The 26,921-nt window shown below is 39.7% G+C and overlaps 1 protein-coding gene across 1 annotated transcript in view; it reads left to right on the top strand.

The window, feature by feature from the left end:
• LOC103129237 (attractin-like protein 1) overlaps positions 1 to 26,921 on the top strand; it is a 211,949-nt gene that overhangs the window by 174,046 nt on the left and 10,982 nt on the right. The window lies entirely within an intron of this gene.

Raw genomic sequence — 26,921 nt, 5'->3', positions numbered from 1 at the left:
ACCCTCCATGCATGGTTAGTAGTGTGTATATATATATATATATATATATATATATATGTATAAAATCAGCTATATATGATATATTTCATATATAGCCCCAGTTGTAACTAGGGCAAAAAGTTACAACAGTGAAATTGAGCCACCCAGTGTGGGTCCTTAGGCAAGACCCTTTGAGCTATATAACTTACCTCATACCATGAGAGACATTGATAAGCACGATATGCCGGCTCTCACTGACCTCAGAGAGAGAATCGTGGCCTGAATGAACACCAGACAACCCCGACGCCAATTACAAAGGCTGAGTGAAGTACCATCAGAAAGTCTAATTGAAGATGTGAATGCAGCATTAAGAACTATCCCTACCAACACCATAAATGAAACCAATGAGCTGATGTACAACTCAGCATCAGTGATCCTTGAGATGCTTGGCTATAAGAGCAACCATGAGACCCAATACCCACCACAGAAAAGACGGTTAGAGGTTAAAATCAAGATAACAAGGAGGGAAGTGAGCCAATTGTCAGAGCTCCAAAGGGGTGCAATGAAAAGATCAGTACCCAAGAAATACAGCCAGATGCCCATACCTGAAGCACTCGAAACTGCCAAACAAAGGCCTTGGCCAGCCGCCTAAAGAGATACACGAGAGAGAATGAAGCCAGGAGGATTAACCGGCTCTTCTGGCCCCAACCAGCTAAAATGTACTCCCAATGACAGGGTAATAACAACAGAGCAGACCCACCAAGAGTGGAGACTGGACAATACTGGAAAGGCATATGGGAAAGGGAGGCATCCCACAACAGCAGTGCACAGTGGCTAACCTCTCTACGAGAGGACCACAGCAACCTCCTTGAGCAAGCCCCAGTAACCATCACTGTGGCAGATGTCCTAGAAAGAGTCTCAGGTATGAAAAACTGGACAGCACCAGGTCCTGACATGATCCTTGCCTACTGGCTGAAGAAACTCACTGCCCTCCATGAGCGACTGGCAGCTCAACTGAACCAGCTGCTACAAAATGGGACTCAACCTGAATGGTTAACTGAAGGGCACACAATCCTGATCCAGAAGGATTCCTCAAAGGGTTCAGTCCCATCCAACTATCGGCCAATAACCTGTCTCTCTACAACATGGAAGCTCATGTCAGGCATCATAGCAGCTAAGATAAGTGGGCACATGGATAAATACATGAGCATGGCACAGAAGGGCATCAGCATAAATAGCAGAGGAGCCAAACACCAACTCCTTGTAGACCAAACAGTCGCCTGAGACTGCAAAACCTGACACACCAACCTGTACACGTCTTGGATTGATTACAAGAAAGCCTATGACTCAATGCCACATACTTGGATCATTGAATGCTTAGAGATGTACAACATCAATAGGACTCTAANCTCCTTTAAAATAAATAATGGTACAGTATCTGTCCATCTAGCAGGGAACCCCAGAAATCACTCTTCCTCAGCAATTGAAGCCCTGACATGGTCCCTCCAGCAGGTTCTAGGTCTTATCCCTGGGGTCTTCTCCCAGTGGGCGAAAACCTGGAAGACCTGCATACATGACATCCTAACCAGATGTCCAAAACACCTCAGCTGACATCGTATTACACCAAATTCACATTTTGCATGTTTCTGTACTTCCATTTGCGTTTCTATTGCTTCTGAAAACAGTCCAAGCACTTAAAAACAAACCATCCAGCCATTTTTTAAAAATATATTAATGTTTTTTGGTGCACAAAAAATGAGCCTTTTCAAAAACCTTCAGAATGTAACTTCACAAGAGGTCAAAGGATTGAGCCCCCATTGTGTCCTTGAGCAAGACACTTCACCCTCCTTACCATAGATCTTTCTGACCTCCAGGAAGCCTGACAGTGCTGGTGTGTAGCAGCTGGGCCTCTGTCAGACTGGGGCTGCAATCCAGCAGCTTTCCACCTTCAGTGTCTGAATGACTGAGTTCTAGGTAAAGAATCACTGAGTGTCCAACAAACACTGTAGAGACCTGATGTCATACCCAGATGTCTGGCCATCTAGATCAGTATGTGATCTCAGTGATGTTCAGTCGGGAAAAACAATCATCCCACCATAAAATATTTACAAAACTGAAATATTAAACACCATGTCTCATAAGAGCATGATCATTTTTAAAACACTTTAAAATGTAATTTGGTGAAACAACATAATTAGGCGACCAGTCATTTTAAATATTTTGCTTACCAAAAAATACTGCTTGTATTTTTTAAAATAAATATAAAGTGATTCATTACTATCAGTGAAAACCTTTTATTTTGCATCATGTTTGATATCAAAGCCAAAAAAGACAATAAAATCTTTGCTTAATATCTGAAAATGGTTTCTTTTTCACACCGCACGAGGTGTGAGGAGTTACCACAATGGCTTTGATATTAGTTAACATCAGGCTCTGAGTAAGATGAATGGAGGAGCATTAGCTCTGTGTTTATTAATGGTTTGGAACAAAAGAGCTGAAAAGTTGCTATGCAGCATGCTTTATTTTATTTTTCTCCTCTGCACAGATTTTTTTTTCTGTTCAATTTTTCCTCCTTAATAAGCCCGTCTCAAAGGGCCAGTTTGCAGTTCTGTCATCATCTAAACTCTAGAATTGCGAGCGTAAAGATTATAAATACAAAAGCAGAATAATTTATAAAATCATTTATATGCATTTGAGGTTTCTGACAGTTTGAATATGTAAAAACCTGGAGTGATTTATGCGGTGTGGCGGAACGAAGAGATCAGCGCCGTGGACTTCCAGGAAGATTTCATTAAATCTTCACTAGCTTCCATGTCCTTGCCGACGGAAAACAAGCATGATACTGCCACTACCATGTTACATGTTAAGAATAAGTTCAGATATATACAGCTGAACTTTTTTTTATTAATTAGGTGGCTTCTAAGGCAGATAAAATTTTATTAAATGGAGTCAGAGTAAATGAGGTTGAATACAAAAATACTTATTTATTCCATTATTTATCTTTTAAAAACAAAGGGAAGCAAAAAAAAAAAAGACAATTCACAATCTGGTGCTTCACGTTGTACTGCTTTGTGTCAGCCTGGCTATTGCCTTCCTCCACTCAATTTTCATCTCCCTTCAGTGCTCCATCTTGGTTATCTGCCATTCACTTGCATTCCCTTTTGTAAAATTTCTACCGAAAAGAAGGAGAAATCATGAACAATGAAGTTGATTTTCTGACTAGTTTTACCAATGGCAGCAGAGGAACGAAGCCGTTCCGTCTGTGTTGGTCATTGAATTAACATGAAAAGTCGCCTTGTTTAGCTCAACCCTTCTTTCTTCACAATAAAGGATGGTTGTCTACACACGTCATAGCTGAACCTTAGCAATTGGGTACAATTTCAAGTTTCAACAGAGTTCAAGCTTCTAGGAAATATTATTAATCCGTCCTTTCACCTAGAATTCAATATTTTGAAGCGTGACCAACACATTTCCAAGTAGATCAGAAAATCGACACCAGCTTCTTCTGTTTGCTGATTGACTTGGTAGAAATTTTAGCAGATGGAATTCAAATGAATGGGAGAAAACCCAGATGGCGCAGTGAAGGGAGATTAGAATCGAGCGGAAATGTGAAGCACAAAGCAACGGCAGAACAAGAGACTGGCTAGTTTTGTTTTTTGTTAAACACATAAAACTCCAAAAGATACATTAAAGTTTAAATAATAAGACAAAATCTGAAATATTAAATAGTTACTTATATATTTTCATCTATTTCTGTTCATTGCTGAAATAAGGAAAATCCTGGAAAAACAGCAAGAAGATAGGAAGAAGGTAAAGCAAACTGCTCAAACCTGAATCGGTTTGTTTTAACTAGAGGCTGATCAATCGGCCACCGATCATAATCAGCCGATTTCCATGAAAAAGTGTATGATCGGTGATCGCCAATCACTCTCTTGTTGCCGATCACCAAAACCGATCACATTTATCTCACTTTGCAGCCTGCCTGTGCAGCTGATCTCCTCTTTCCTTCACACTGCGCAAGCACGAGGCAACAAATCCTGTCATGTGGAACTTAAACCTGCTGAGAGGGAATGTGGACGATTGCGTGTTGCGGCGAAAAATTACCTAGGGGGTGAAGCACGTCAAAATGCATCAACACAATGAATCTAATATGGCATTTAAAAAACAAGTACTTGAGGGAGTTTGGCTACATCGAGGCTCACTGCAGGAAAAAAAGGACATCCGGAGCGGCCAGCACACAACTACCAACACTCACCCGGATTAGCGTCATGGTCAGAAAGCTAAAATAATTAAAAGCTAAAATGATTAAAATCTTCGACCTGGCGGTGTAAGATGCTGGTTCTGCTCTTGCTGTTGGACTGCCGCTACATGCTACTGGTTGCACTAGGGGAAATTTTTTTTAATGAAGTATGAAGATAAGATTTCATCAGAAACACTATGAACCAGATTAATCACATCACTGCTCTCATGCCACCAAACTATTGTGACTCTCACCCCAGTTTGACATTTGGAATTATAACCAGCCTCAACACCCCCTCCCCCCACACTCCCCCCACACACACATTTTTGAAATGTTTTCCCTGAGGAATAAGGCTTGGTTCTTATGGTGACTCTTTGATTCTTAGTTGTGTCTCTGAATTATGTTTTTTGTCTTTCCTCCATCTCTCAGGAGTTATCTCCCTGCTCCCTTTCCTGGCTTTTAAAGAATCTGAATTTAGCTTTCTTAGAGCACCTGTCCACTTATTGCCTTTTTCTTAGCATTAGCATTTTTTATAATATTTTTCATGTGGAGAGGTTGTATGCACTAGCACAGAGTGGCTTTATTGTAAAACTGTTTATTTTCTAACATATACAGTGACAGGTCAAATAAATATAAAAAAATAAAATATAATTGGATGAGCTTAAACATTGGCTTGTCAGTTGTGATCATTTACTAGTGGTTACAATGTTCCAATTCGAAGAGAGAAATTACTTGAAAGATCTGACATGTCATGATGCAGCAGAATGCCTTGAATATCATAAAACAAGAACATAAATTTAACATAAATTATAGGACATAACACATCTTCTTACACCACTGAGTCACAAGGCCAACTGAACAGGGTATTATGTTTATAAGTGCATTTGTAGGTGCTGCCTACTGTAAGCCTTATATTGTTGTTTATTAATTTATTTAGATTTAGCTGACAAACCTGATATTACACTGATCAGACATTCTCCTCCTTTCAATAAACAGGAATTCCTCCAGTGTATTTATTAGCCCGACAGGCTTTACTTTCAACCTGCCAGGCTAAGCATTTTGTTTATTCATTGTAAGTTTTTTTTTTTTTATACACCAGTAACCGTAATAGCAAAAATTGGCTAAAGAATATCTTAGGTTACACATTTGAAAGCATAATGTTGAACTTGTGGTCTGTTCAGGAATGTAAGCAGGTGACAGATGTCTGTCACCTGCTTACGCAACGTTGGTAACTGAGCTAGCATGGATGTTAACTGTTCAATAAATTTGAATTTCTATTCAAATTTATTCAAATTTGTTTAGTCAAGGACTACACATTTAAACAATATTTCATGTTAAAAACAGAGAAGCTGTTATTTTCTACTTAGATTTTTTAGCCACAAGCTAATTTGCAAACCCAGTAATTGACTGGGCCTTTATTAAAAGACAGCAAATTAAAATTAAAGATTCTGGTTGCACACACACACACACACGCACACACACGCACACACTCATGTTTGTGTGGCTATCTTTGTGGGGACCAGGCTTCGATCCCCACAAGGATCAGTGGGTTCCCACAATGTAGTATGTGTCAGGAAAATGGTCCCCACAAGGTATTACAAACAAACACACACACACATACGTGCACACACGCACATGATGGTGAAGTTGTAAGAGCAACCTACTGTGTAGGGTGCTATGTGTGTCCCACCAACCTGAGCGCACAGTGAGGCTGATGTGAGCATATAAATCTTTGTGAAAAAATAATACCATGGGTTGTGTGTTTAAATCTCTCTCACACACACTCAGTGCATGTTCTGACACGTTCTAGGCTTTATGTCGGTATTTGCAACTAAATGAGTCACATCACCAGCCAATCATAGGCAAGTCTTTCTTCATCCAATCAAAGTATACTGCATTCGCTTGGAAAAATAACAACCAATCACAACCAGCAACTCATAATACTGCACCAAACACAGATATTACGAAGCAAAATGTTAGGATTCAGGAAAAGTTAATAAAACTTAATACAATAATTATTGACTTTTGTGAGCCACTGATGAAATGCCCTAGCACTCTGAGCATAGCAAGTTTTAAGGGGAAAAATTTTTATGAAGTGTGAAGATATGATAAACACAATGAAACTAATCACATCACTGCTCTCATGCCACCAAACTATTGTGGCTCCAGTTGAGTTCCAGCACATTTCTAGCTTCCTTGATTTCACTGATGACATCTTTATGTTTAAGACTCTTAAGCTCAGGCTTTGATACAAAGGGGCGGGGTTTGCTGCTCATGCTGTGAAAGCATTGTTAAACATGGTTAATGGCCAGGGGGAAAAGTTTATTATAAAACGGTGGTTAAACTGAATTTGTGTTGTAAAGATAATGTTGTCATACATCCAAAAGAGTTTTACTTCGTTGGACACTTTAATGTTGAAACCATGAATATTTACAATGTGGACATGGGCCCTTGATTTTCAGGCAGAGGGCTGGATCAAAACAGTCCAAATAAAACGTTTTTTCCACTGTTTGTGCTGTAGAAATTTTTAGAAATCACTTTTATTCTTTTAGATGGAAGGCTTTCAAGGACAGCAGACAATCACAGCAGACACCACAGGGTTAAATGCTTTGTCCCACCACTTTTAAAAGTGATTTTTCTTACCCTGTTTTCTTACTAATAAGGAAAGTGATGATGACATAGACCCAGTTTCAACTCAGTTCTTGTTCTCAAGCTTAACTCTTAAGAAACACTGAGACCTGGCAGAACATTTCCGAGGACGAATCTGGCTTTGAGTAACTGAAATAAATAATAGAAATCCTGTTTTAGAGCTTACCTGTACCAGACAGGTTGGGAATCTATTCCATCACAGATTAATTCATCGTCCATTGTTTCAGTAAGCGAAGCAAATCGATGGGTTTTGCCGATTGTTACACTCCTGAGGCACAAAAGATACGGATCTAAGCAGATAATTAGCCACTACTCAAAGCTGCAGGGCAGCACATAATAACAAATTGCACATTGGTCATGCTGTACACAGACACATGTTTATGTGGCTTCCTTTTTGGGGACTTTCCATTGACATCCATTCATTTCTACAGCCTAAACCTTACCCTTAAACTAACGCTAACCCTACCCATTACGTACCTAACCGTCTCTCCAAAACTCAATTCACACCTTAGTCCTAAATCTAACCCCTAACCCAGTGTTTCTCAACCTTTTTTGGGCCAGCGCCCCCCTGGCCTTTATCCAGGTCCTCACCGCCCCCCACCAAATAATTTGCACGCTACTTTACACTGACTATTATTTTATTATTAATATTACTATCACTATTGTAGATGTTTTGATTTTTATGCTTGTTTCTGTATTTATCATCAAAAATAATTTCCCAGAGAACAAAAAAGTCATGGGAATAGAAATTATTTTCACAGGTGTTTACAAAAAATGCAATGAACATTCAAGTTAAAATCTGTAGGCCTAACAGCAGCCAGTCAGAGTGGAAAAAATATTCTTGTTCTTTGCCATTTTCTAGTTGTTAAATATTGCACAAAATGATCAGATAAAAGATGTTCAACATGCCAGTTTAAACTTTGAACTATTTGCAAAACGACTGAGCTCTGCAGCATTAAAACATGGATAGAACTGTAACTACATTAATCATAGCTCTTCTTCTCTTCAGTGTTTCTGTCGGTTTCTGGTGGTGCAGCTCTGTGCTGCCTTCAGGAAAATGGGACATCAGAGCATCATCCATAAAATTTCACCCACATGGCATTTATTGTGCAAACCAGAGCTTTCAATGGAACAACAAAAGTTCATTTTAATGCCATACAAATATGAGACAGAAACATGGATTATATCTTTATATAGACCTGTCTATTGATTTATAGATTTATAGTTTTACTGTACAGAAATTACAAAGAACAAATCTGGTTCTTAATCAAATCCTAATGAGTCAAATTGAAAGTGTTATGGAGTCATCAGCCTCATGACATTAACACTGACATGAAAAATAATATTGAAGAAATATATCATCTAATTAAAAAGTGATAAGTTCTTTACTGTTATGGTCTGTAAGATATATTTATTCTCAGTAGTAGATGTGGTCTCAACAAACCCATGACATTTCAACAATATTATTTTACCTTTTATCTGGAAATAGTGTCTGTTTATTCTTGCCATACAGTCTCTGTATTAATTATTGCTTGAAAGGTCTTGCCATACCAGTTTATTCCTCTGTATTTACTTTAGTTTCTTAGTTTATTCTTGCATTTTGTTCTACATTCATTTCCATTTAGTTTCCTTTGATTAGTATTATCCTCTCTTGGTTTATTGCTATGTCCACTTTAGTTTCTTTCCTGTTGCTAGATTTATTTTATCATTTAATGACGCCCGCCATCCGTAATCTTCACTCATCACCTGCTGCGCCGCCTAATCGTCATGTGTTTTCACATCATGTGTTGATTTTTTCACTGTTCAGCGTCGGATTCTCTGTTTTTATGCCATAATTCACATCTAATTCGTTGCTCCGTTTTATGTCCCGCTTCTCCTGTTTCAGAGTTTTGTGCGATGTGCGCGTCTTTATTATTTTAACCCCTTAAGGTGCTGGCTGGTCGGGAAGCGTATCGATGGGGAAAAGGCAGACTGACATAAACCTTTTAAAACAACGGAAATAATTTCTGCAATCTGATTATTGAAATTTAAAAGTGCCGTGTTGTTCCATCACGCCCAGTTTCATACCGGACCACTTGCAGCACCAGTGTTAACGCTATAAAATGAACGATCTCTATCGTGGTATCACCATGGAGGGATTTCTTTATTTAAATGGGTTCATTTTTCAGAGGGATACAAAGTGAGGGTATCCTGATTTTAGCTACTAGCAGGAGAACGGAGCTGCGCCAAGAAGCTAACAGAAGCTAACAAACACTGAATAGAAGAAGAGCTGCCATCGATACAGTTGCAGCCAAGCATGATTTAATGTTACACAATACAGTTTTACCAAGTTGCTCAGAGTCTAAACTGGCATTGTTGTGCATTTAAGGTGTAAAGTTTACCTTTGACCAAACGCCCCCCAAAGGAATCCCAGCGCCCCCCTTTTGTAAAAACTTCTGCCAGCGCCCCCTGCCGTCCTCTGAACGCCCCCTGGGGGGCGGTACCGCCCACGTTGAGAACCGCTACCCTAACCCAAAAATAGTGTTTCCCATTTTTTGGTCCCCACAAGGTATTACAAACAAACGCACGCACACGCATGCACACACGCACCTATACACACACACACACACATGCACACTTGCACGCACGCACGCCCACACACACACGCACGTACGTACCATAGAAAAGAGTTTGCTGAGCTGAGCATAAAGGAAATAAATAAAGCTAACTGATGTGGCTATAGAAACATAAAAATAGACTGAAGTCCCCTAAATCAGTGGTCTCCAACTGCCGGTCCATGGACTGGCACCGGTCTGTGGACCGATTGGTACCGGGCCACTCAAGAAATAATTAAATATTTCCGTTTCATGAGTCTGGAGGATCTTTTATTTTGAAAATCCTTTAACCGGATTCTCTCGGTTACTTGCGCTCCAACACTGAACACACAAGCAGCAAAATGAGTAAGAAACAGATCAGATGTCTTTGGAAAGTTTCTTTGCAAAGGGGAAAAGGCCCAGAGAAGATACAGGAGGATGGATATATCCCGGACCGGTAGGTGAGTTCCACATTACAAGCCCGCTCTGCGTAACATGCGGCGACCGGCTCACTAATGAGGCATTGAAGCTTCAAACTGCTTCGCCACGTAGAGACCGAGCACGCTGTGGATATAAGCAACACTTGGGGTGTCATTGTCTCTCATGACTCCCAGATGGGACCGTCTCGTTGCAGAGAAACAAGCTCAGGGCTCCCGTTAGTCGTTATCGTGACTTAAAATGTTCACAAAAGTAAAATGTTCATTTTTGTGGTGCATCTGTATCTTATTTTGAAGGGATATGTAAATGTTACCATAGCAACCAGAGTCAGAGAACGTTGGGGCAGTGGTCGAGAGCAAAATTTCCAAGTCTTGACCGGTCCGCTGTAATAAAAAGGTTGGGGACTACTGCCCTAAAAGACATATCTAGATTCTCTTTTTTGAATATAATTTAAATGTGTTCTGTTTATTTTTTAATGTTTTTTTTATTTGCTAGAGGCAAGTATAAATAATTAACATGATATATCCAATAGCACTTAAAGACATGGCTAATATGCAATGCTACCCCCTAGAATGGCCTTTTGAGCAGTAAAACAAAGTATTTGCAAATAAACAAATGAAAAGTAATTATTTCAATATTATCTTCTACCTCAGAGGTTTGCATACATTTATTAAGTATGTGGTAAGATTGTTGCTTAAACTGAGGAACTTAGGTCAAAACGTTTGGAAAATTATCAAAAGGACTATTGGAGGTCCTGCGTTTTCATAAGGGAATTCTTCAGATTTTTCCATATTGTTACATGAGGAAGCATGTAACATTAAACATTTAATACATCCACAGCTGTGACTCTAATTAACTTAATTTATGTGAATTACTGCATACAAACAAGACACAGGCACAGGTTTTTCCATAAACATCTGACTTCTCTGTCACTTTTCTGCCATTTAGAAAAAATAAAAAATATTGGTCACCTTAGCTGACCGAAAGCAGAAAAGTTTAGGTGTTTTTGTGTCGTTTTGTGGAACTTTTACAGCACCACTGATGGACCTGGCTGACCTACTCCAAGTGGACGAATACTTTTTCTCTTAATAGTTTATAAACATTACAAACATTTAAAAATGATATACAGAATGTGCATCAGACACACATTCAGTAGTTTTTAATTACAACCAAATAAACTAAAAGTAAAAGGAAAAATAAATTCCCTTAAACAGCTTTCCATTACATTTAATGAATATCTTATTTATATTGTTGGCCAAAATGTTTTGACATTGAAAAATAAACCTTTTTTTAATCATTTAAATACATAGAAATTGTGTTTTAGAATTCTAAAAGTGTAGACAAATACAGAAACATAATATCATAACTAATGAGATTGAACAAATGGAGTCAGTTTATCACAAACACATCCTGTTTTCTATAAGTTCCCACATGGACTCGTCTGTCCAGCCTTTCCTCAGATGCAGGATCAGCTCTCCTTGTGTTGGTCCAAGGGGATGGACTCTCTAATGTGTCTATTCTGTATACTTAAGCTCTACAGCAATCTGCAGTAGTGCTGTGCTGGCTTGTTTATTGGCCAAAGCCTGGCCCTCTCCTCCCTCAGCTCTTAGTGTGTTCATGCTCCAGGCCTCTCCATCCTCTTTCTGAATATTTGCTCAGACCGATGTTATCGACTCTTCAGCGTTCGCCAGCGTTCCCCTCTGGACGGCAGAGCTCAGCGCTACACACTGTTGCTGCTGCTCATTTCCTCCTCTGGCACCGAACGCAGCCTGGCAGCCTGGCAGCCTGGGAGCCTGGGAGCCTGGGCACTGCATGTCGCTATGTCTGAATTAGTCAGCCTGACACACACACACACGCACACACACACGCACACACACACACACACACACACACACACATACATGCACACACACCTTTCCAAATAGCTATTGATTAGAGATTGATTGACCGGCTCCTTGTTATAGGATCTGAGGACGAGGCCCACAGCCAGGCCGGAGAAACTTGCTGACTCGTTTGACATGAACAAATAAAGTGACAGTTTGCACACGCATACACACGCACGCATACACGCACACACTCAGTTGATGAGTTGTGTGTTCTGGGTAACCTGAGGCCATTTTGAATGAGGTGGGACCTTGTTGTGTTGAGTCGTGCTGACATCTGCAGCTTTACCTGTAAATCTCGTAGAACGGACACAAAAAGGCATTTTTAAAAATCTGGTTTGTGTTACTTTCCTAAAGTTTTTATCTGAAGTGTATATCAGGATCATTAACTGAACATAAATTAAATTACTTTAAAAAAATTGACAAGTGATACCCTGAAATATTGATTACTGCTTTTTCAAAAAGTGATACATTTATTGAAATCATCAGAACTTCAAAAAGAAGACATGTCTAATATTCCTCAATAAGTTGAATTGAGCTGTTTTTAAATCGTGTATTAGAAGGTAAATATATTAAAACACAAGATGATGTTGATTGGGAATCATATCAAAGTTATTATTTGTATAAATTGGTGCTTTATTTGTCTCAGACTGTAATGCATGGGGCCCTAAATCTCCGTTTTCCCATGTCCACATGCAAACAGAAATATGGAGTTTTCTCAAATCTCCTTTTGGTTAGAGTTTTTATAAACAATTGCGCTTAGTGATATGAATCAGTACAAGTAAAAGAAAGATTATTTATTATTTCTAATCTTCACTGGGCGTTATGTTGAGTTCTCGTGTGGATGAAAGACCACACGAGTCTATCATTTTCCTAGATATTTGGCTATGTTTGGACTGCGCCTTAGCTTTAGTCCATGGGGAAAAAAAATGTGTGTAAACGTGGTAATGTTTGCTATGTCTGCCATCTGTGTTATTTCAGTGGTAGACTTAGAGAAGGTCTTGATGTGCCACTAAAAATCGTAGAGACAAATGAGTCATGAACTATTGCATAATTTCCATTGGTCCTTTAGCTTTAACATTTTTACTTCTCTTCAGATTAATGACTTTGTGTTTGTTGGGGTTTGAATAAATCAGATTGGACAGTGAATTAGGTCCAGAAAGATGAAACATCTCCTGAAATTATCCTGTTGTGAAAGATGGAATGATCCCATTAAGGAAGGTTTGCCTGTGGGATTGTTACCCCATTAACAAGCAATTAGTTTGGCTTTCCTTGACCTTAAAGGTCGACAGGCTCATTCAGCCTACCCTCGCCGAGGTCGCCTCCTCCATCTGATCTAATTGGTTGCGGGGCAGGAAGTGGCAGTCAGCTGGCTCATCAGCTGTGGAGTTTAATTGGTGGATAGGACAGGTGGCAGGCGGCCAACCAGAGAGGTCAGGGATAATGATTGTGTGCAGTGTCGCTGGTCCAGGTGGGAATTGATGGAAAGTAATCTGATATTTGATTAGTTTGTAAAAATAAAGGGAGGGCAGTGATCAGAAACTCACATATATACCAAACATTCATCATGGACACACAAACACGCACACACACACGCACACACACACACACGCACGCACACGCACACACACACACACACGCACACACACACACACACACACTGCTGCTCCTTTGAGGCTTAGTAGACAGATGAGAGGTTGATGCTAATAGGACACACAGCTAAATGGGCTAATGGACTGTTCCCAAGGAAACCAAAGGACCATGCGTGTGTGTAAGAAGACAAACAGCGAAATAGATTGACAGCGCACTGCAGTTACTGTTTGCATAATCTGTGTGGTTAAAGGACTAGCAGGTTTACAGGACTGTATGCCCACTGTGGACCATTTGTGTGAGAGAGAGAGCAACGCGGTCAAAGGATGTGTGCCTGTTGAAATCCTTTAAATCAAACTGTCAATGCGATAACAAGAACCACCTGCAGCTTTTACTACAAGCAGATGCACAAGAGCCTGGGATCTCACACAGAAGATGTGTGTGTAAAGCAGTAAATTTATTCTTAGTTTCTGCGCCTTTTGGCGTACGAAGGACCCAAACTATAACTGACTGACAAACCAAAATTATTCTTTGAAGAATCATCAAAGAAGATTGATTTTTCTGTTTTAATTGATATATGGTGTGACAAGTTTGACTTGACAAGAAGTCTTTTTTTAAGGATCTGTATGAAAAGTCAAAGACTCTTGGAAATGAAGTGAGACTCAACATTTACTGTTTGAAATAAATCATCATTACGAAATTATTGGCTTAATACCAGAATAACTCAAAAGAAATCAGCAGTCATGGGCACATGTCCACTAATCCACTGATAGGTGAGCTATTTTTTTGTTTTGCTTAGCTCTTTTGATAACTTAGAGAACATTTAGCACACTTCTCTCCCCCTAAGTTATTTTTTATAATCTCTAAAGCACTAATTTATTTGGCTGTTTGGTCTTTCTTCTGAATAAAGTTCTGTTTTGACGTTTTGGTTATTGATTGTTTATATTTACACTCTTATTTTGAAGTGGGTGAAGACTCTTACCATGTCAGTTCTGTTTCCTTTCCTCGTGTTCGCTCTCTTTTCCCCCAATAACTTTATTTAAGAAACATTCAGGGGCAAAATAAAACACAGACAGTACAGAACATGACAGAAACATAAATACAATATCTAATGGCATTATAGAATATAATATTTAGGTCAAAATAAAATTGGTGCTCAAAATTGGAATTGAAAATTGTAGCCTTTTAAGGCTACAATTATTGTAGCCTTCAACTGAAGGCTACAATAATTTGAATCAAAATTAGCTCCTTAACACTTTAGCATTAGGATCCACTAAATGGCGTTTGTGGTTTAGTAGAAACTTACTTGACAGTACTGCAGAAGCTGAACATCCACGGTCTTCCTTAGCGTTACTCTTGGGAGTTTAGCCAATCAGCCAAAGGCGCTCCTGCATTATCTACTTTGGAAACGCCAGCCACCAATATGTCAAGTCGCATTACGTCTGGGTATCTCAGCTTCCCATGCTGCATTTTCTTTGGAATATTTTAGATATATACTATAAAAAAATATGGAAATAGGAAAGTCTTCCACAAATAATTAGGTTATTTATGAGTTAGGTTCCACCAAGAATATTCACACATAGATGAAAAGAAGAATATTAAACTGAGAATAAATTAATAAATGATCTTTGGTTTCTTGCCATCTTCAGTTGTATGCATAACCAATACAGAAGTGTATTAAATAGGATGCTTCTAAATAAATTCAGTATTTTCATATTTAAATACAAATTGAAAACATACTTATTTCTTAAAGGGACAGTATTATGTTAAATCTCCTTTTTTAACTTTACATCATGTTATAATGTTATTACCTCATTAAAAACATACCTGTAGTGTTGCTTTGATTCTTTCTTGCTGTGAAAAATGCCTGGGTGGAAAAGAAACAAGCTCCTCCTTGGAGCTGCAGTTTCCAAGCTTATACCACACCCTCCCTGCCCCCCAACCCCCATCTCCTTCAGTCTAGCCAGCAGCAATTAGCAAACACCTGGTGGAACTGCTGAACTCATTGTAGAAGCTACTTCTCATTGTAATGTTGGTAAAGACATTACCGAGAAGTGATGCTGGGATGACTGTTAAAGGGTTAATAGAGGAGCCATGTTGGGATGAGTTCCTTATGTTTCAGAAAGAGCAGAAGTTTTTAAAGAGACAGAGGCCCAATTTCAAGGTGTCAAATTAGGAAGTCAATTTTCTTTTAAGTCATTTTTGAAATGTGTATAAAATTTTTAGGTAACACTTTATTTGAAGGGGGTGAATAAGACTGACATATCACTTTCATACACATGACATAACACCTGCCATGAACATGAATAAGCCTTCATGAATAATTATGACTGTTGTCATAAAGTGTCATTTGGTAAATTATGACACTTTAAATAAAAGTTGACATTATTCAAAATGTCTTTGTTATGACAACTTGACATTAACCAATAAATCATTACTGTTTAAACTTTACATTTAATAACATAAAGTTACCTAATTTTTAAAGTGAAATCAGTAAGACTTTTATAACAAATTTATATCAGTAACGATTTATTGGTTAATGTCAAGTTGTCACAACAAAGACATTTTGAATAACGTCAAATTTGTATTAAAAGTGTCATTATTTACCGAATGACACTTTATGACAACAGTCATAAATATTCATGAAGGCTTTTTCATGTTCACGACATGTGTTTATGACAGTGTCATGTCAGTCTTATTCACCCCCCTTCAAATAAAGTGTTACCAATTTTGATAACAACTGAAGGTAGGATAGTTACTTGATTGTGGTGTAAAATGGCACAATGTGCCTGGAAACACATAATACTGTCCTTTTAAAAGTTTTTAAATGTTGTTCTCCAGTTGCTGGTTACTGAAACGTCAACATGTTAATTGCTGATTTCCAGTTTCTGAGGGTTGAAAGGAGCAGCTCATTGGAAAACTTACATGTGTTACGGCAGAGTTTGCTGTGTGGAGTTCTCCAGATTAGCTCCAGCTGCAAATTATGTGAAGAAAGAAACAGGACGGCGTGAGGAGCCCAGGTCAGGAACACTCATACCCAGAGTTTCCTTCGTTCTGTGGAGCTGGATGTATTCTGGCTCCTGGAGAATGGGGATGGATGACTGCTGTCTGGTCTGGACAGTGATGATGGTTAATGTGATATGGTGCATTAGATGAGCTCTGAAAACACTCCTTGTTTTCCCCTTTTAAGTCTTTGTGTGTTTGCCTTGTTCTGTCGACAGTTGCTAATTTCGCAGAGCGTGTCACCGCTAAGCTGAGGTTATGTTAAAGGAGTTAACATCTGAGAGGCAACTGGTTCAGTTTGTGTTAGTACTCCCCAGAAACACATATCTCTGAGATTTTCAGAAATCCACTTTGAATGTCCTTTCACTCTTATTACCCAGAATCTGTGGGGCCTTCTTTTCAAACTTTGTTTTTTTTTACTGTACCTGAAGAGGAACTGGTTGATTTTAAAGCGATTAAAAGTGAATTTATACATTTTTTCAAATAGTTCTTGTTCAATTTTTTTTCTAATAAAATAAAGTTTAGATAATATGGAAGTTATGATGTCNCGATTAAAAGTGAATTTATACATTTTTTCAAATAGTTCTTGTTCAATTTTTTTTCTAATAAAATAAAGTTTAGATAATATGGAAGTTATGATGTCGTTCTCCAATCTGTCATGATGGGTGTAACGGATTTCACCCACATGCATGAACACCAAAGAGACGGATGTAAAAATGAAAGGTTTTATTTACAGCAAGCAACAATTAAAGGAAAGCTGGTCCAGAAAACTGCTCGGCTGCTCTCGGTGCACTGAGAAGATAAGAGAAGCGTGGTGAGTTCAGGTGACTGGGAAACGGGAGGTTGCGAATGAGAATTAAGTAAACTTACTGGCTCAGTGCGTACGAACGGCTTGGAGGGGGTTGGTTGGTCCTGGAGTTCTTTCTAACCTATAGATTTGCTTCTTCGTGGAGTTTGGTGGTTCGGAGAGTGGCGTTGGAGGGCGGACAGGGAGGCTTGTCCTTGAAAGCGGCTGAGTTTAGGTGGAACGGCCGATTGGAGACTTCTGAATGGCTGCCAGAATCTTACAGTAACAGGTGAGGTTTGGCTTTCAGGCATCTATGGGGCAAGATCCCATGACGTCGTGGGAAAAAAACAGCGGTCAGGCAACCAGATGTGGAAGGATCCTGAGGAGAGCAAAAACCCACAATGAAGCACAACACAAAAACAGGCAGATCTCAAGAAAGAGGAAAACTCGGAGCAAACCTCTGAGGGGCTGGAGGTACCATCTAAGGTTGACACTCTGGCGTCGAAGTACCGGCGTTCCACCCTTCTTATGCTGCCGTCAATTAGATGATCAGCTTCCGGTGAGAGGATAACATCATCAATGAAACCACAGCCCGCCACCTCTCGGACTCCATCTAGTGGGGAGATAACTCAGCAAACCAAAGGACCACCTAAAAAACCCAGAACCTAACACAATCAGCAAATTTATTGTTTTTCTGTGTCATTTTGAACCCGACTTTTGTTGACTCATTAACCTCGTTAATCCATTCCAGTTCTTTTTGCTGTTTTAAATTGCCAGAATTTCCACAAATCTGCTCTCATTTACTTATTTTTTTTTATTTTAGATGTCAGAAATAAAGAGTCTTTAAGTGGTTCATTCTACATTTCTAATTGAGGACCATTTCAAAACACTATAACGTTGTTTTCTTTTAATCAATTATTGATTCTATTAAATTGTGAGCTGATGGAACTGTTCATTAAAGACATCACAACTATATTTAAATGTAAGGTGATGGTCATATTTCCTTCAATATTCTCAGAAAAAATGGATCATAAATATAAAAGTTCAGTTTCCTTCGTCTGCTCATCTGCTGAAGCTGTGAACTCATCGGATGACACTGCTTTCACAGGTTTCTGCACAATAACAGCAAAAGCAGACTGCATTAAAAAACTCTATCATTGATCAAAATCTCCAGTTCATAAACTAACGAGGAAAGCATAAAAGTGAAGTTGTAAATGAAAATATGAGAAATGATGTCAGGAAGAAAGAAATATGTGAAAACCTCAGTAGCTGAACTGTGCCAACTGGTGACCGAAACCATCAACAAACTCAAGAGTTTACAGCTCATTCATGTTTTGAATTTTTGTGTTTATTCTCAGGTACTTATTTGTCCTGAGTGATGGATTTGATGACCATTTGAGCTTTTCTGTAAGCTGATGGAGTCACAGTCAGTTTGTATGACAGTGTAAATTTGCTGTTCCCTCAAAATAACTCGACACACACTCAACGTCTAAACTGCTGGTAATGAAGGTGAGTACACCCTAAGTAAAAATCTCCAGTTTGTCTCATGTTTCTTGTGGCCAACACAGTTTTCCTTTGTTGTCTTTACTCTCTTGGAGTTCACTAGAGCTTCACAGGTTGCCACTGCAGTCCTCTTCCATTTCTCCATAACAGGGATGTAGGAGACCTTTTGTTTCTCAGCCTTCAGTTTGAGGCTTTAGTTCCGGAGACATGCCTGGCCAGTTCGTCGCCTTTCCCAGCCCTCGGTGGAGACTGGCTAAAAGGTGGCCAGTGGTTGTCTTGGGGTGTTGTGTGGGGTAGTTGTCATTAGCATGCAGTATCTCACAAAAGTAATTCTGAACCTAATTGTAAACACATTGCAGTTAAATGGAGTAAACAACGAACAACATTGGTGATGTGTGCCTGACAGCATTTTGAGCATTTCTTACATTACATTAGCTAAATGTCTATTGACTGGCCTCTTTAGGGCACCATTTTAATTACATCAGTAATGAGAAACATTGTTGCCTAATCTAATCAGAAATTCATTATATTTATTTTGGTCTTTCCCAGACTGGTGAACCAAAAGGTTTTCCCATCTTTTCTGCAATATAATAAGATGTATGTGAAAGTTTTTGTTTTATTTGTCACATTTCTTTTCACATAATTTGGCCTTATTTATGTTTGTTTCTATTCAGTGTCTTATAGTTTTTTATTCTGTCTTAATTTAGATGACCATTTTGTTCTTTCTTGTGTCAAAACACCAGCAGTAATTGACAGTTAAATGTGAATAGAACTGATTGGTGTGGGTATTGTTCAGACATACAGCTACAAGCTGTCCAATCTATAAGCCTCTTCTGTCTCCTTGTGTCTCACTGGCCTTCTCTAATTAGCTCTCCAAATCAATTGGGATTTATTTTATGGCCATGTCAGAATGTGTCACAGAAACTGAGTAAGTTTTTCAGTCCCACTTTCTAAAGAGACTTTAGATATATAAAAAAGAACCCAAAGCACTCGCAAATCATCAGAACTTTAGATCTAATTGTAGAAAGTCCAAACAGAACATATTAGATGCTGTGACTGAAGAAAGTTCTTGGATTGCATCAGCTCCTCTTCAGCCAGCTCCAGCAGAAATCCAGTCACTCAGCAGCTCTGGGTGTCCTTTGTTATATTTAGAAAGCCTGGACGGTGGCCAAGCCAGAACCGTCTGATGCTGCTACTTTGTTCTTGGTAACTTCTAAAATGTACAATGCTCTCATGCTTTGTAAAGAATATGTGTTGTTGGTACATCCAGAAGTTTTACCACAATTCCTCTTGTGTCACAGAGTAATTGAGAGAAGGTGTACTTTAGTTAATGTGATTGTTAATTTAATTTAAAAAAAAAAGAAAAGAAAAGCAAGCCGCTTATAATATTACTTACATTACAGGTGAAAAGGTTTGGAAGACACTTTTTTCATAAGTGGATTCAGTTTGATGAATGGAGTAATGTCCTTCAAAGCATTTTTTAAGTATTTGTCCTCTTAATTTACCATGAACAGCCTACAGTACAAACCTTCATCTATCTTTGTTCCCCCTGCCATTACTAGAACGCAGATGTTTTTATAAGCTATTCTTCAGATCTGTTTTCTCTAGTAGAGTAGCATTCATGTTTGCTCCATTGAAATGTGTCTTCCTCAATAAGAAGCTTCTGACTTCTGAAACAGCACCTCTGTTCTGAACTAAGTCAGGCATCCATTGTTTTTCTGACTAATGACCATTCCTGAGGCCCAGGCCTCATCCACATAGCGAAGATTTTAGGTGTATTCACAAAGGGTTTTTGTCTTCGGATCCGGCATCTTGGGAAACCAGAAACGATCCATTTTGAAATTGAGTTCCAGAGTGGAAAAAATTCAAAATTGCAGTTTTTATGCTTCATGCGAATGTGCAAGCCATGTCTTTTTTTGAAATGATGATGTCATATCTCTCTCTCTGTAATACGTATGTAGAGAGAGTATACGGATTACAAATAACAAAAATGGTGTAGTTCGGTGTAGTTCTCCACCGGTATAATTCTATGTTTTGTGTAGAACTATAGATGATGTGATAGAACACAGTAGAACTATATGTAGACCTATATGTAGTTTTAAGTCTAGTTTGGCTTAGAACTACACAGTTTGGTATGACAACAGAAACAGAAATAGAAAAGACCTGAATGAAGATCTTTTTCAAGTTTGTAAGAGAACACCGTAACTGTTTCGGCTAACTCCTGCATTACACATTCACTAGGACTTTACGCTGCCTTAGTCTGACTTGAAGTCCAGTCCTGAAGTTTCAGTGGAATCGGTTCTGCCTGGTCTTACCTCTAACACTGCAGCAGATGCTGAACACGGTCTGTGAGTGTTTGTCCAGGCTCTGATGGAAGCTGGTATGAAGTGGCAAATTCTATCAGACAGGATATCTGTGCCCTTGTTTACTCGACTCAGATCCCACTCCCCACATTCAGCCACAAGACAAATGCTGTCTGGAAACTTGGCAAACATGCCGGAAATTAGATTTGTTATCGCCTCCCGGTTCTGGTTTGCCTGGCATACAGATTTCACTGGCAGAGAGGTGTGTGTGTATGCGTGTGTTATTCCCAGTGTGTGCGTCTTTGCATGCACCTGTTTGTCTGCGCATATTTGTCTTTTTAGCCGAGTACTTTTTATGATGTAAATTTGCAAGAGCACCCATGTGTGCATCCTTTATAAAAAGCAGCTGCGTTATATCAAGTAATCAGAACAGCAGCCTCTCTGTGGACATATCGTCTGCATGCTTTCATTCTTCTTTCAATAGCTAATATCTTTATGCTGAGAGGAAAAGCTGGAAATCATGTCTCCAGTCACAACACTGAGCTTCAAAGCCACATAATCAAGGAATAATTGAATACTTATCAGTATCAATCAGAGTTTTATGAATGCATTATTTGTCTTGATGCCTTTTATGACTTTCCAACAAAGCAATGCTTTCAGAGTGTGTGTCTCTTGGTACATCTATAATCTTTTTGGGATGCTTCAGCGTCTCCATGTGTATTTGGGTTATGAATGCGAGTGTGGTTTTTGCTCTCATGACCAATTCAACCTTTTTTAGAGAGAGAAGCAGTGTTTCTCTGACTGTTCTTTCTAAATTCATATAGACAAAATTTTTTTGTCATGATCGATATAGCATATTGATAAAATTCAGCTGGGGTCTAAATAAAAAGATTTTTTTTCATTTCACTAAGAAATCTGAAAAAATAAAACAGGAGGCCTTCAGTCAGTTCTGGCAAAATGTTCAGTTTTCAGAGCTGATGGTTTCTAAATGTTTATTGTGAACTACTGTGTGATTTGACTGAACCTTTATTCCTGTTCTGAAGCGAGACGAAGTCAGAGCTCCTGCTGATCAGAGAAAACAGAATGAAGATTTCACCTTTCAGGTATAGCTGTCAGAGATTTTGTTGCCAATTTTCCAATCACCGCCTTAAAGGTCCAATTTCTCTTGAAGAACAATAATTGACTGCTAAATCCTTTTTTCTTCTTGATTAATTAGAATTTGAACTTCTGTAACATTAAAAGGTTCAGAAGTTTGTTTGTTCTATCTGGGTGTAACCCAATGTACTCTCCTGAAATACATTTTCTTTGTAAATATGGGCCCATTCAAGGGGAAATAGAGACTTTACAAGCATTGTTACAATAAAGGAGTAATCAACAACAACTTCTGCAAATGGAGAAGAATCTGGTCTGGGTAAACTGGGCAGAGCTGGTTAAAGTCACGCTCATGAATATAGTGTCACATAATGCAATAAATCATAACTGTAAAATGTACTGCCACTCTTCTCATCCTTTTCTCTAAGTTTTCACTCTTTGCTGAGGAACCAAACTTTAACCTTTTCTCTCAAAACCAATCTGAGAAGATAGAAATATTCACTCTGAAGATTTTAACATAGTTGTTCCATAGAACAGCAAAAACTATTTATGTAGAACCTAGTACCGTATTTTCCACACTATAAGGCGCACATAAAAACCTTCAATTTCCCCAAAAGCCAACAGTGTGCCTTATAATCCAGTGCGCCTTATATATGGACCAATATTGAGCCACAACAGGTCTAGCAACTACGGTAAGCAGCCGCCGACTTCATTTTCGCCTGTAGAAGAAGAAGCGTGCGGTGCATGCTGGGATAGTTGTCAGAACGCTGGTTTGTTAAAGTTTGACTGACCTATCTACCTACCGACCGTCTTGAATCAGGTCGTCTGCAGGTCATTTAGCACCACATTCTCCACGAACATGCTGTGCGCGAACGGAGAAGGGTGACCATCGTCTGGCCACATCCTGGCCCAATCGCGGAAGGCTCCTCGCCGACCAGAGTTGGACTGTTTTGTTGACATTCTTTATGTCAACAAAGTGGCTTTAGACATTCATCCTTTAGTGCAGCTCCACATAACGTAACTCCAGCCTCTACTGTAGCATCTATTCTATGCGCCTTATAATGCGGTGCGCCTTATGTATGAAAAAAGTTTTAAAATAGGCCATTCATTGAAGGTGCGTCTTATAATCCGGTGTGCCTTATAGTGCGGACAATACGGTAACTAGATCATACCTTGTACTGGTGCTCATCAAAGTATTTTTTGTTAACTTTAACCGTTCCTGTGAAGAATAGTTTAGAACTAATAAAACCTGGTTGGCAAGAGTTATAGTGTCCTGTCTAGAAGGGATGGTTTCTCTTGTGCCTCTGATTAAAACATCAATCAGACCAAACAAGTTGCCCTCCCTGGAATTGATTAAACCATCTTGTCAGGTTACAGACGGACTGTTGAAACACGGGCTGAGGTTTTTGCATTGTACCTAGAAAGGGAATCATTGAGTTGAATGTGTTTGAGCAGTGATGTATCAGTCAATACATCACTAGTTTCACAGATTGTTTTCAAAGTTTGTTTCTTATGCATTTTCAGTTGATTTTCTCTGTTAATGTCGTAAACTAAAAAAAAAACTGTTCTGTTTTAGCAGAAAAGGATGTTTTGTGTAATTCCTTCTATTTTCATCAAAGCTGGAATTGTGCAGTGGGGTTCAAGTTTGGCCAGTGACAACAGAGTTGATACTGCTCAGTACATTAATCATAAAGCGCAAGGATCCCCTACTCCAACATCTCTCTCCCAGCTTTCTAATTGTGTCCAGGCAGAGATTTAAAGAGGAGCGACAAAAGCAAATGATGTGGATTAGCAGTTTACAAATGGTGTCTGGAAGCAGCATTTGTTTCCAGACAAACGCTGTTTGTCTGGCAACAGCCAAACAGCATTTGTGGCACCATAACAACTGATGGTGTTATCCAGGCCCTTGCCACAGCTTCCACAATGACTTGGATAATATGAGTACAGAGCACAGAGGTCGCATTAGCTGAATATTTTCCGTATTTGACCGGTTATTTTTTTAAACGACAGGCAGATTTAAAGCCCGTTGGTCATTTGACAGGTTATAATTAACACCCTTGACTGGCACACATGTGCAGATATTATTGGCTTTATGCAAAGATTTCATCGCAGAGGCAACTAAAATCAATAAATAAAAGAATCCTTTCTGAATAGCATCTCATGGACTCTGACCGGGAGCTGACAGCGCGTTGAAGAGTTATGGACCGGATGCTTTGGAACGTTAGGAAGCCCATTCAAAAACTTTGGTAGAAATGGCGCGTTTAATTTCAGTCTCCATTACATACAGAACAGAGAAAACTAAAGAGACTGCAACGTTGAATCCATTTATAGTCTAAACAGAGGAGCCGGCAGTTTATCTTGAGGAAATTAATAAAGGCGCACAAGTTAATTAGGTCGTAACAAGCGCAGTTCGCTGCGGCTGCACAACCAATGCGGACGCGGCTCCGCTGCTGCAAAGAATTAAACTTTACATCCTGCGGTTTTAACAAATGGTGCTGAAGACGTTACCCTCCCGCACCCAGAAGGAGAGCGGCGCTCAGAAGCACTGCAGATGTTGCATCTGTCTGTTTCGTGGAAGTGAAATCACGCAAAAAAAAAAAAAAGAAAAGAAAAATCCTCGTAAAAGCGCACGCACAGGGTAAAAAAAAAAGTTCAATGGATCGGTTTGGTTCAGACAGATCCAACTGTACGATGAACCAGCGCAGATTTCTCTGCAGATGCGACCAGGAGGATTTTGTGAAGCTGTGCGTTCAGACCCCAGCAAGTGAAGTGCTGGTAATTTAAGTGGAGTCGTTTAATTTAATTTATTATAAGTTATTGGGGCCATAGTCAGTGGTTAGTATCTGGGGATCTTGTTCACGAATGAGGGAAGAAGGGGAGATCAACAGGCAGATTGGTGCAGCATCTGATATGAAACGGGCGCTGTACTGATCTGTCGTAGTGAAGAGAGAACTGAGTCAAAAAGCGAAGCTCTCGATTTACCGGTCGATCTACGTTCCCACCCTCATCTATGGTCTTGAGCTTTGGGTCATGATCGAAAGAACGAGATCACGGATACAAGCGGCCGAAATGGGTTTCCTCCACAGGGTGGCTGGGCTCTCCCTTAGAGATAGGTTGAGAAGCTCGGTCATCCGGGAGGGACTCAGAGTAGAGTCATTGCTCCTCCACGTCGAGAGGAGCCAGTTGAGGTGGCTCGGGCATCTTGTAAGGATGCCTCCTGGACGCCTCCCTGTGAGGTGTTCTGGGCACATCCCACCGGGAGGAGGCCTCGGGGAAGACCCAGGACACGCTGGAGGGACTATGTCTCTCGGCTGGCCTGGGAACGCCTTGGGGTTCACCCGGAGGAGCTGGAAGAAGTGACTGAGGAGAGGGAAGTCTGGGCCTCCCTTCTGAAGCTGCTGCCCCCGCGACCCAACCCCGGATAAGCGGAAGAAAATGGATGGATGGATGGATGGAGTCAGTGGTTTTTGTCACTATGGAGGAAAAGTTAGATGCATTTATCTACTTTGTGTATGATGGGATCTGGAATCACGGTTCAACGGAGTGAATATTAACTAAACCACACAAAAATGCGGCTAAATAGCCGATGTTAATGTGATTATAATTTGATGGGTAAAAATAGAACATGACCGATTTTTTAAAATCCTGTCGGTTAAAATGACGAAGAACAAAAAGTGTAGCGCGACCTCTGCTGCAACATTTAATTTCCCATTGAGTTTAATAAATCAAGTTTTTTAATGTGCTGAATTTCAGTGTTTTCAATATAAAGNTATTTTCCGTATTTGACCGGTTATTTTTTTAAACGACAGGCAGATTTAAAGCCCGTTGGTCATTTGACAGGTTATAATTAACACCCTTGACTGGCGCACATGTGCAGATATTATTGGCTTTATGCAAAGATTTCATCGCAGAGGCAACTAAAATCAATCAATAAAAGAATCCTTTCTGAATAGCATCTCATGGACTCTGACCGGGAGCTGACAGTGCGTTGAAGAGTTATGGACCGGATGCTTTGGAATGTTAGGAAGCCCACTCAAAAACTTTGGTTGAAATGGCGCGTTTAATTTCAGTCTCCATTACATACATAACAGAGAAACCTAAGGAGAATGCAATGTTGAATCCATTTATAGTCTAAACAGAGGAGCCGGCAGTTTATCTTGAGGAAATTAATAAAGACGCACAATTAGATTGTAACAAGCGCAGTTCGCTGCGGATGCACAACCAATGCGGACGCGGCTCCGCCGCTGCAAAGAATTAAACTTTACATCCTGCGGTTTTAATAAATGGAGCTGAAGACATTACCCTCCCGCACCCAGAAGGAGAGCGGCGCTCAGAAGCGCGGCAGACGTTGCACCTGTCTGTTTCGTGGAAGTGAAATCACGCAAAAAAAAAAAACAAAAAAAAATCCTCATAAAAGCGCACGCCCGGACCGCACAGGGTAAAAAAAAAAGTTCAATGGATCGGTTTGGTTCAGGCAGATCCAGCTGTACGATGAACCAGCGCATATTTCTCTGCAGATGCCACCAGGAGGACTTTGTGAAGCTGTGCGTTCAGACCCCAGCAGGTGAAGTGCTGGTAATTTAAGTGGAGTCGTTTAATTTAATTTATTATAAGTTATTGGGGCCATAGGCAGTGGTTAGTATCTGGGGATCTTGTTCACAAATGAGGGAAGAAGGGGAGATCAACAGGCGGATTGGCGCAGCGTCTGCCATGAAACGGGCGCTGTACTGATCTGTCGTGGTGAAGAGAGAGCTGAGTCAAAAAGCGAACCTCTCGATTTACCGGTCGATCTACGTTCCCACCCTCATCTATGGTCATGAGCTTTGGGTCATGAGCGAAAGAACGAGATCACGGATACAAACGGCCGAAATGGGTTTCCTC

Source organism: Poecilia formosa, unplaced genomic scaffold, assembly GCF_000485575.1.
Source record: "Poecilia formosa unplaced genomic scaffold, Poecilia_formosa-5.1.2 Scaffold529, whole genome shotgun sequence".
NCBI lineage: Eukaryota > Metazoa > Chordata > Actinopteri > Cyprinodontiformes > Poeciliidae > Poecilia > Poecilia formosa.
The sequence above is the reverse complement of the archived record's forward strand: the minus strand, read 5'-3'. Positions and strand labels throughout refer to the sequence as shown.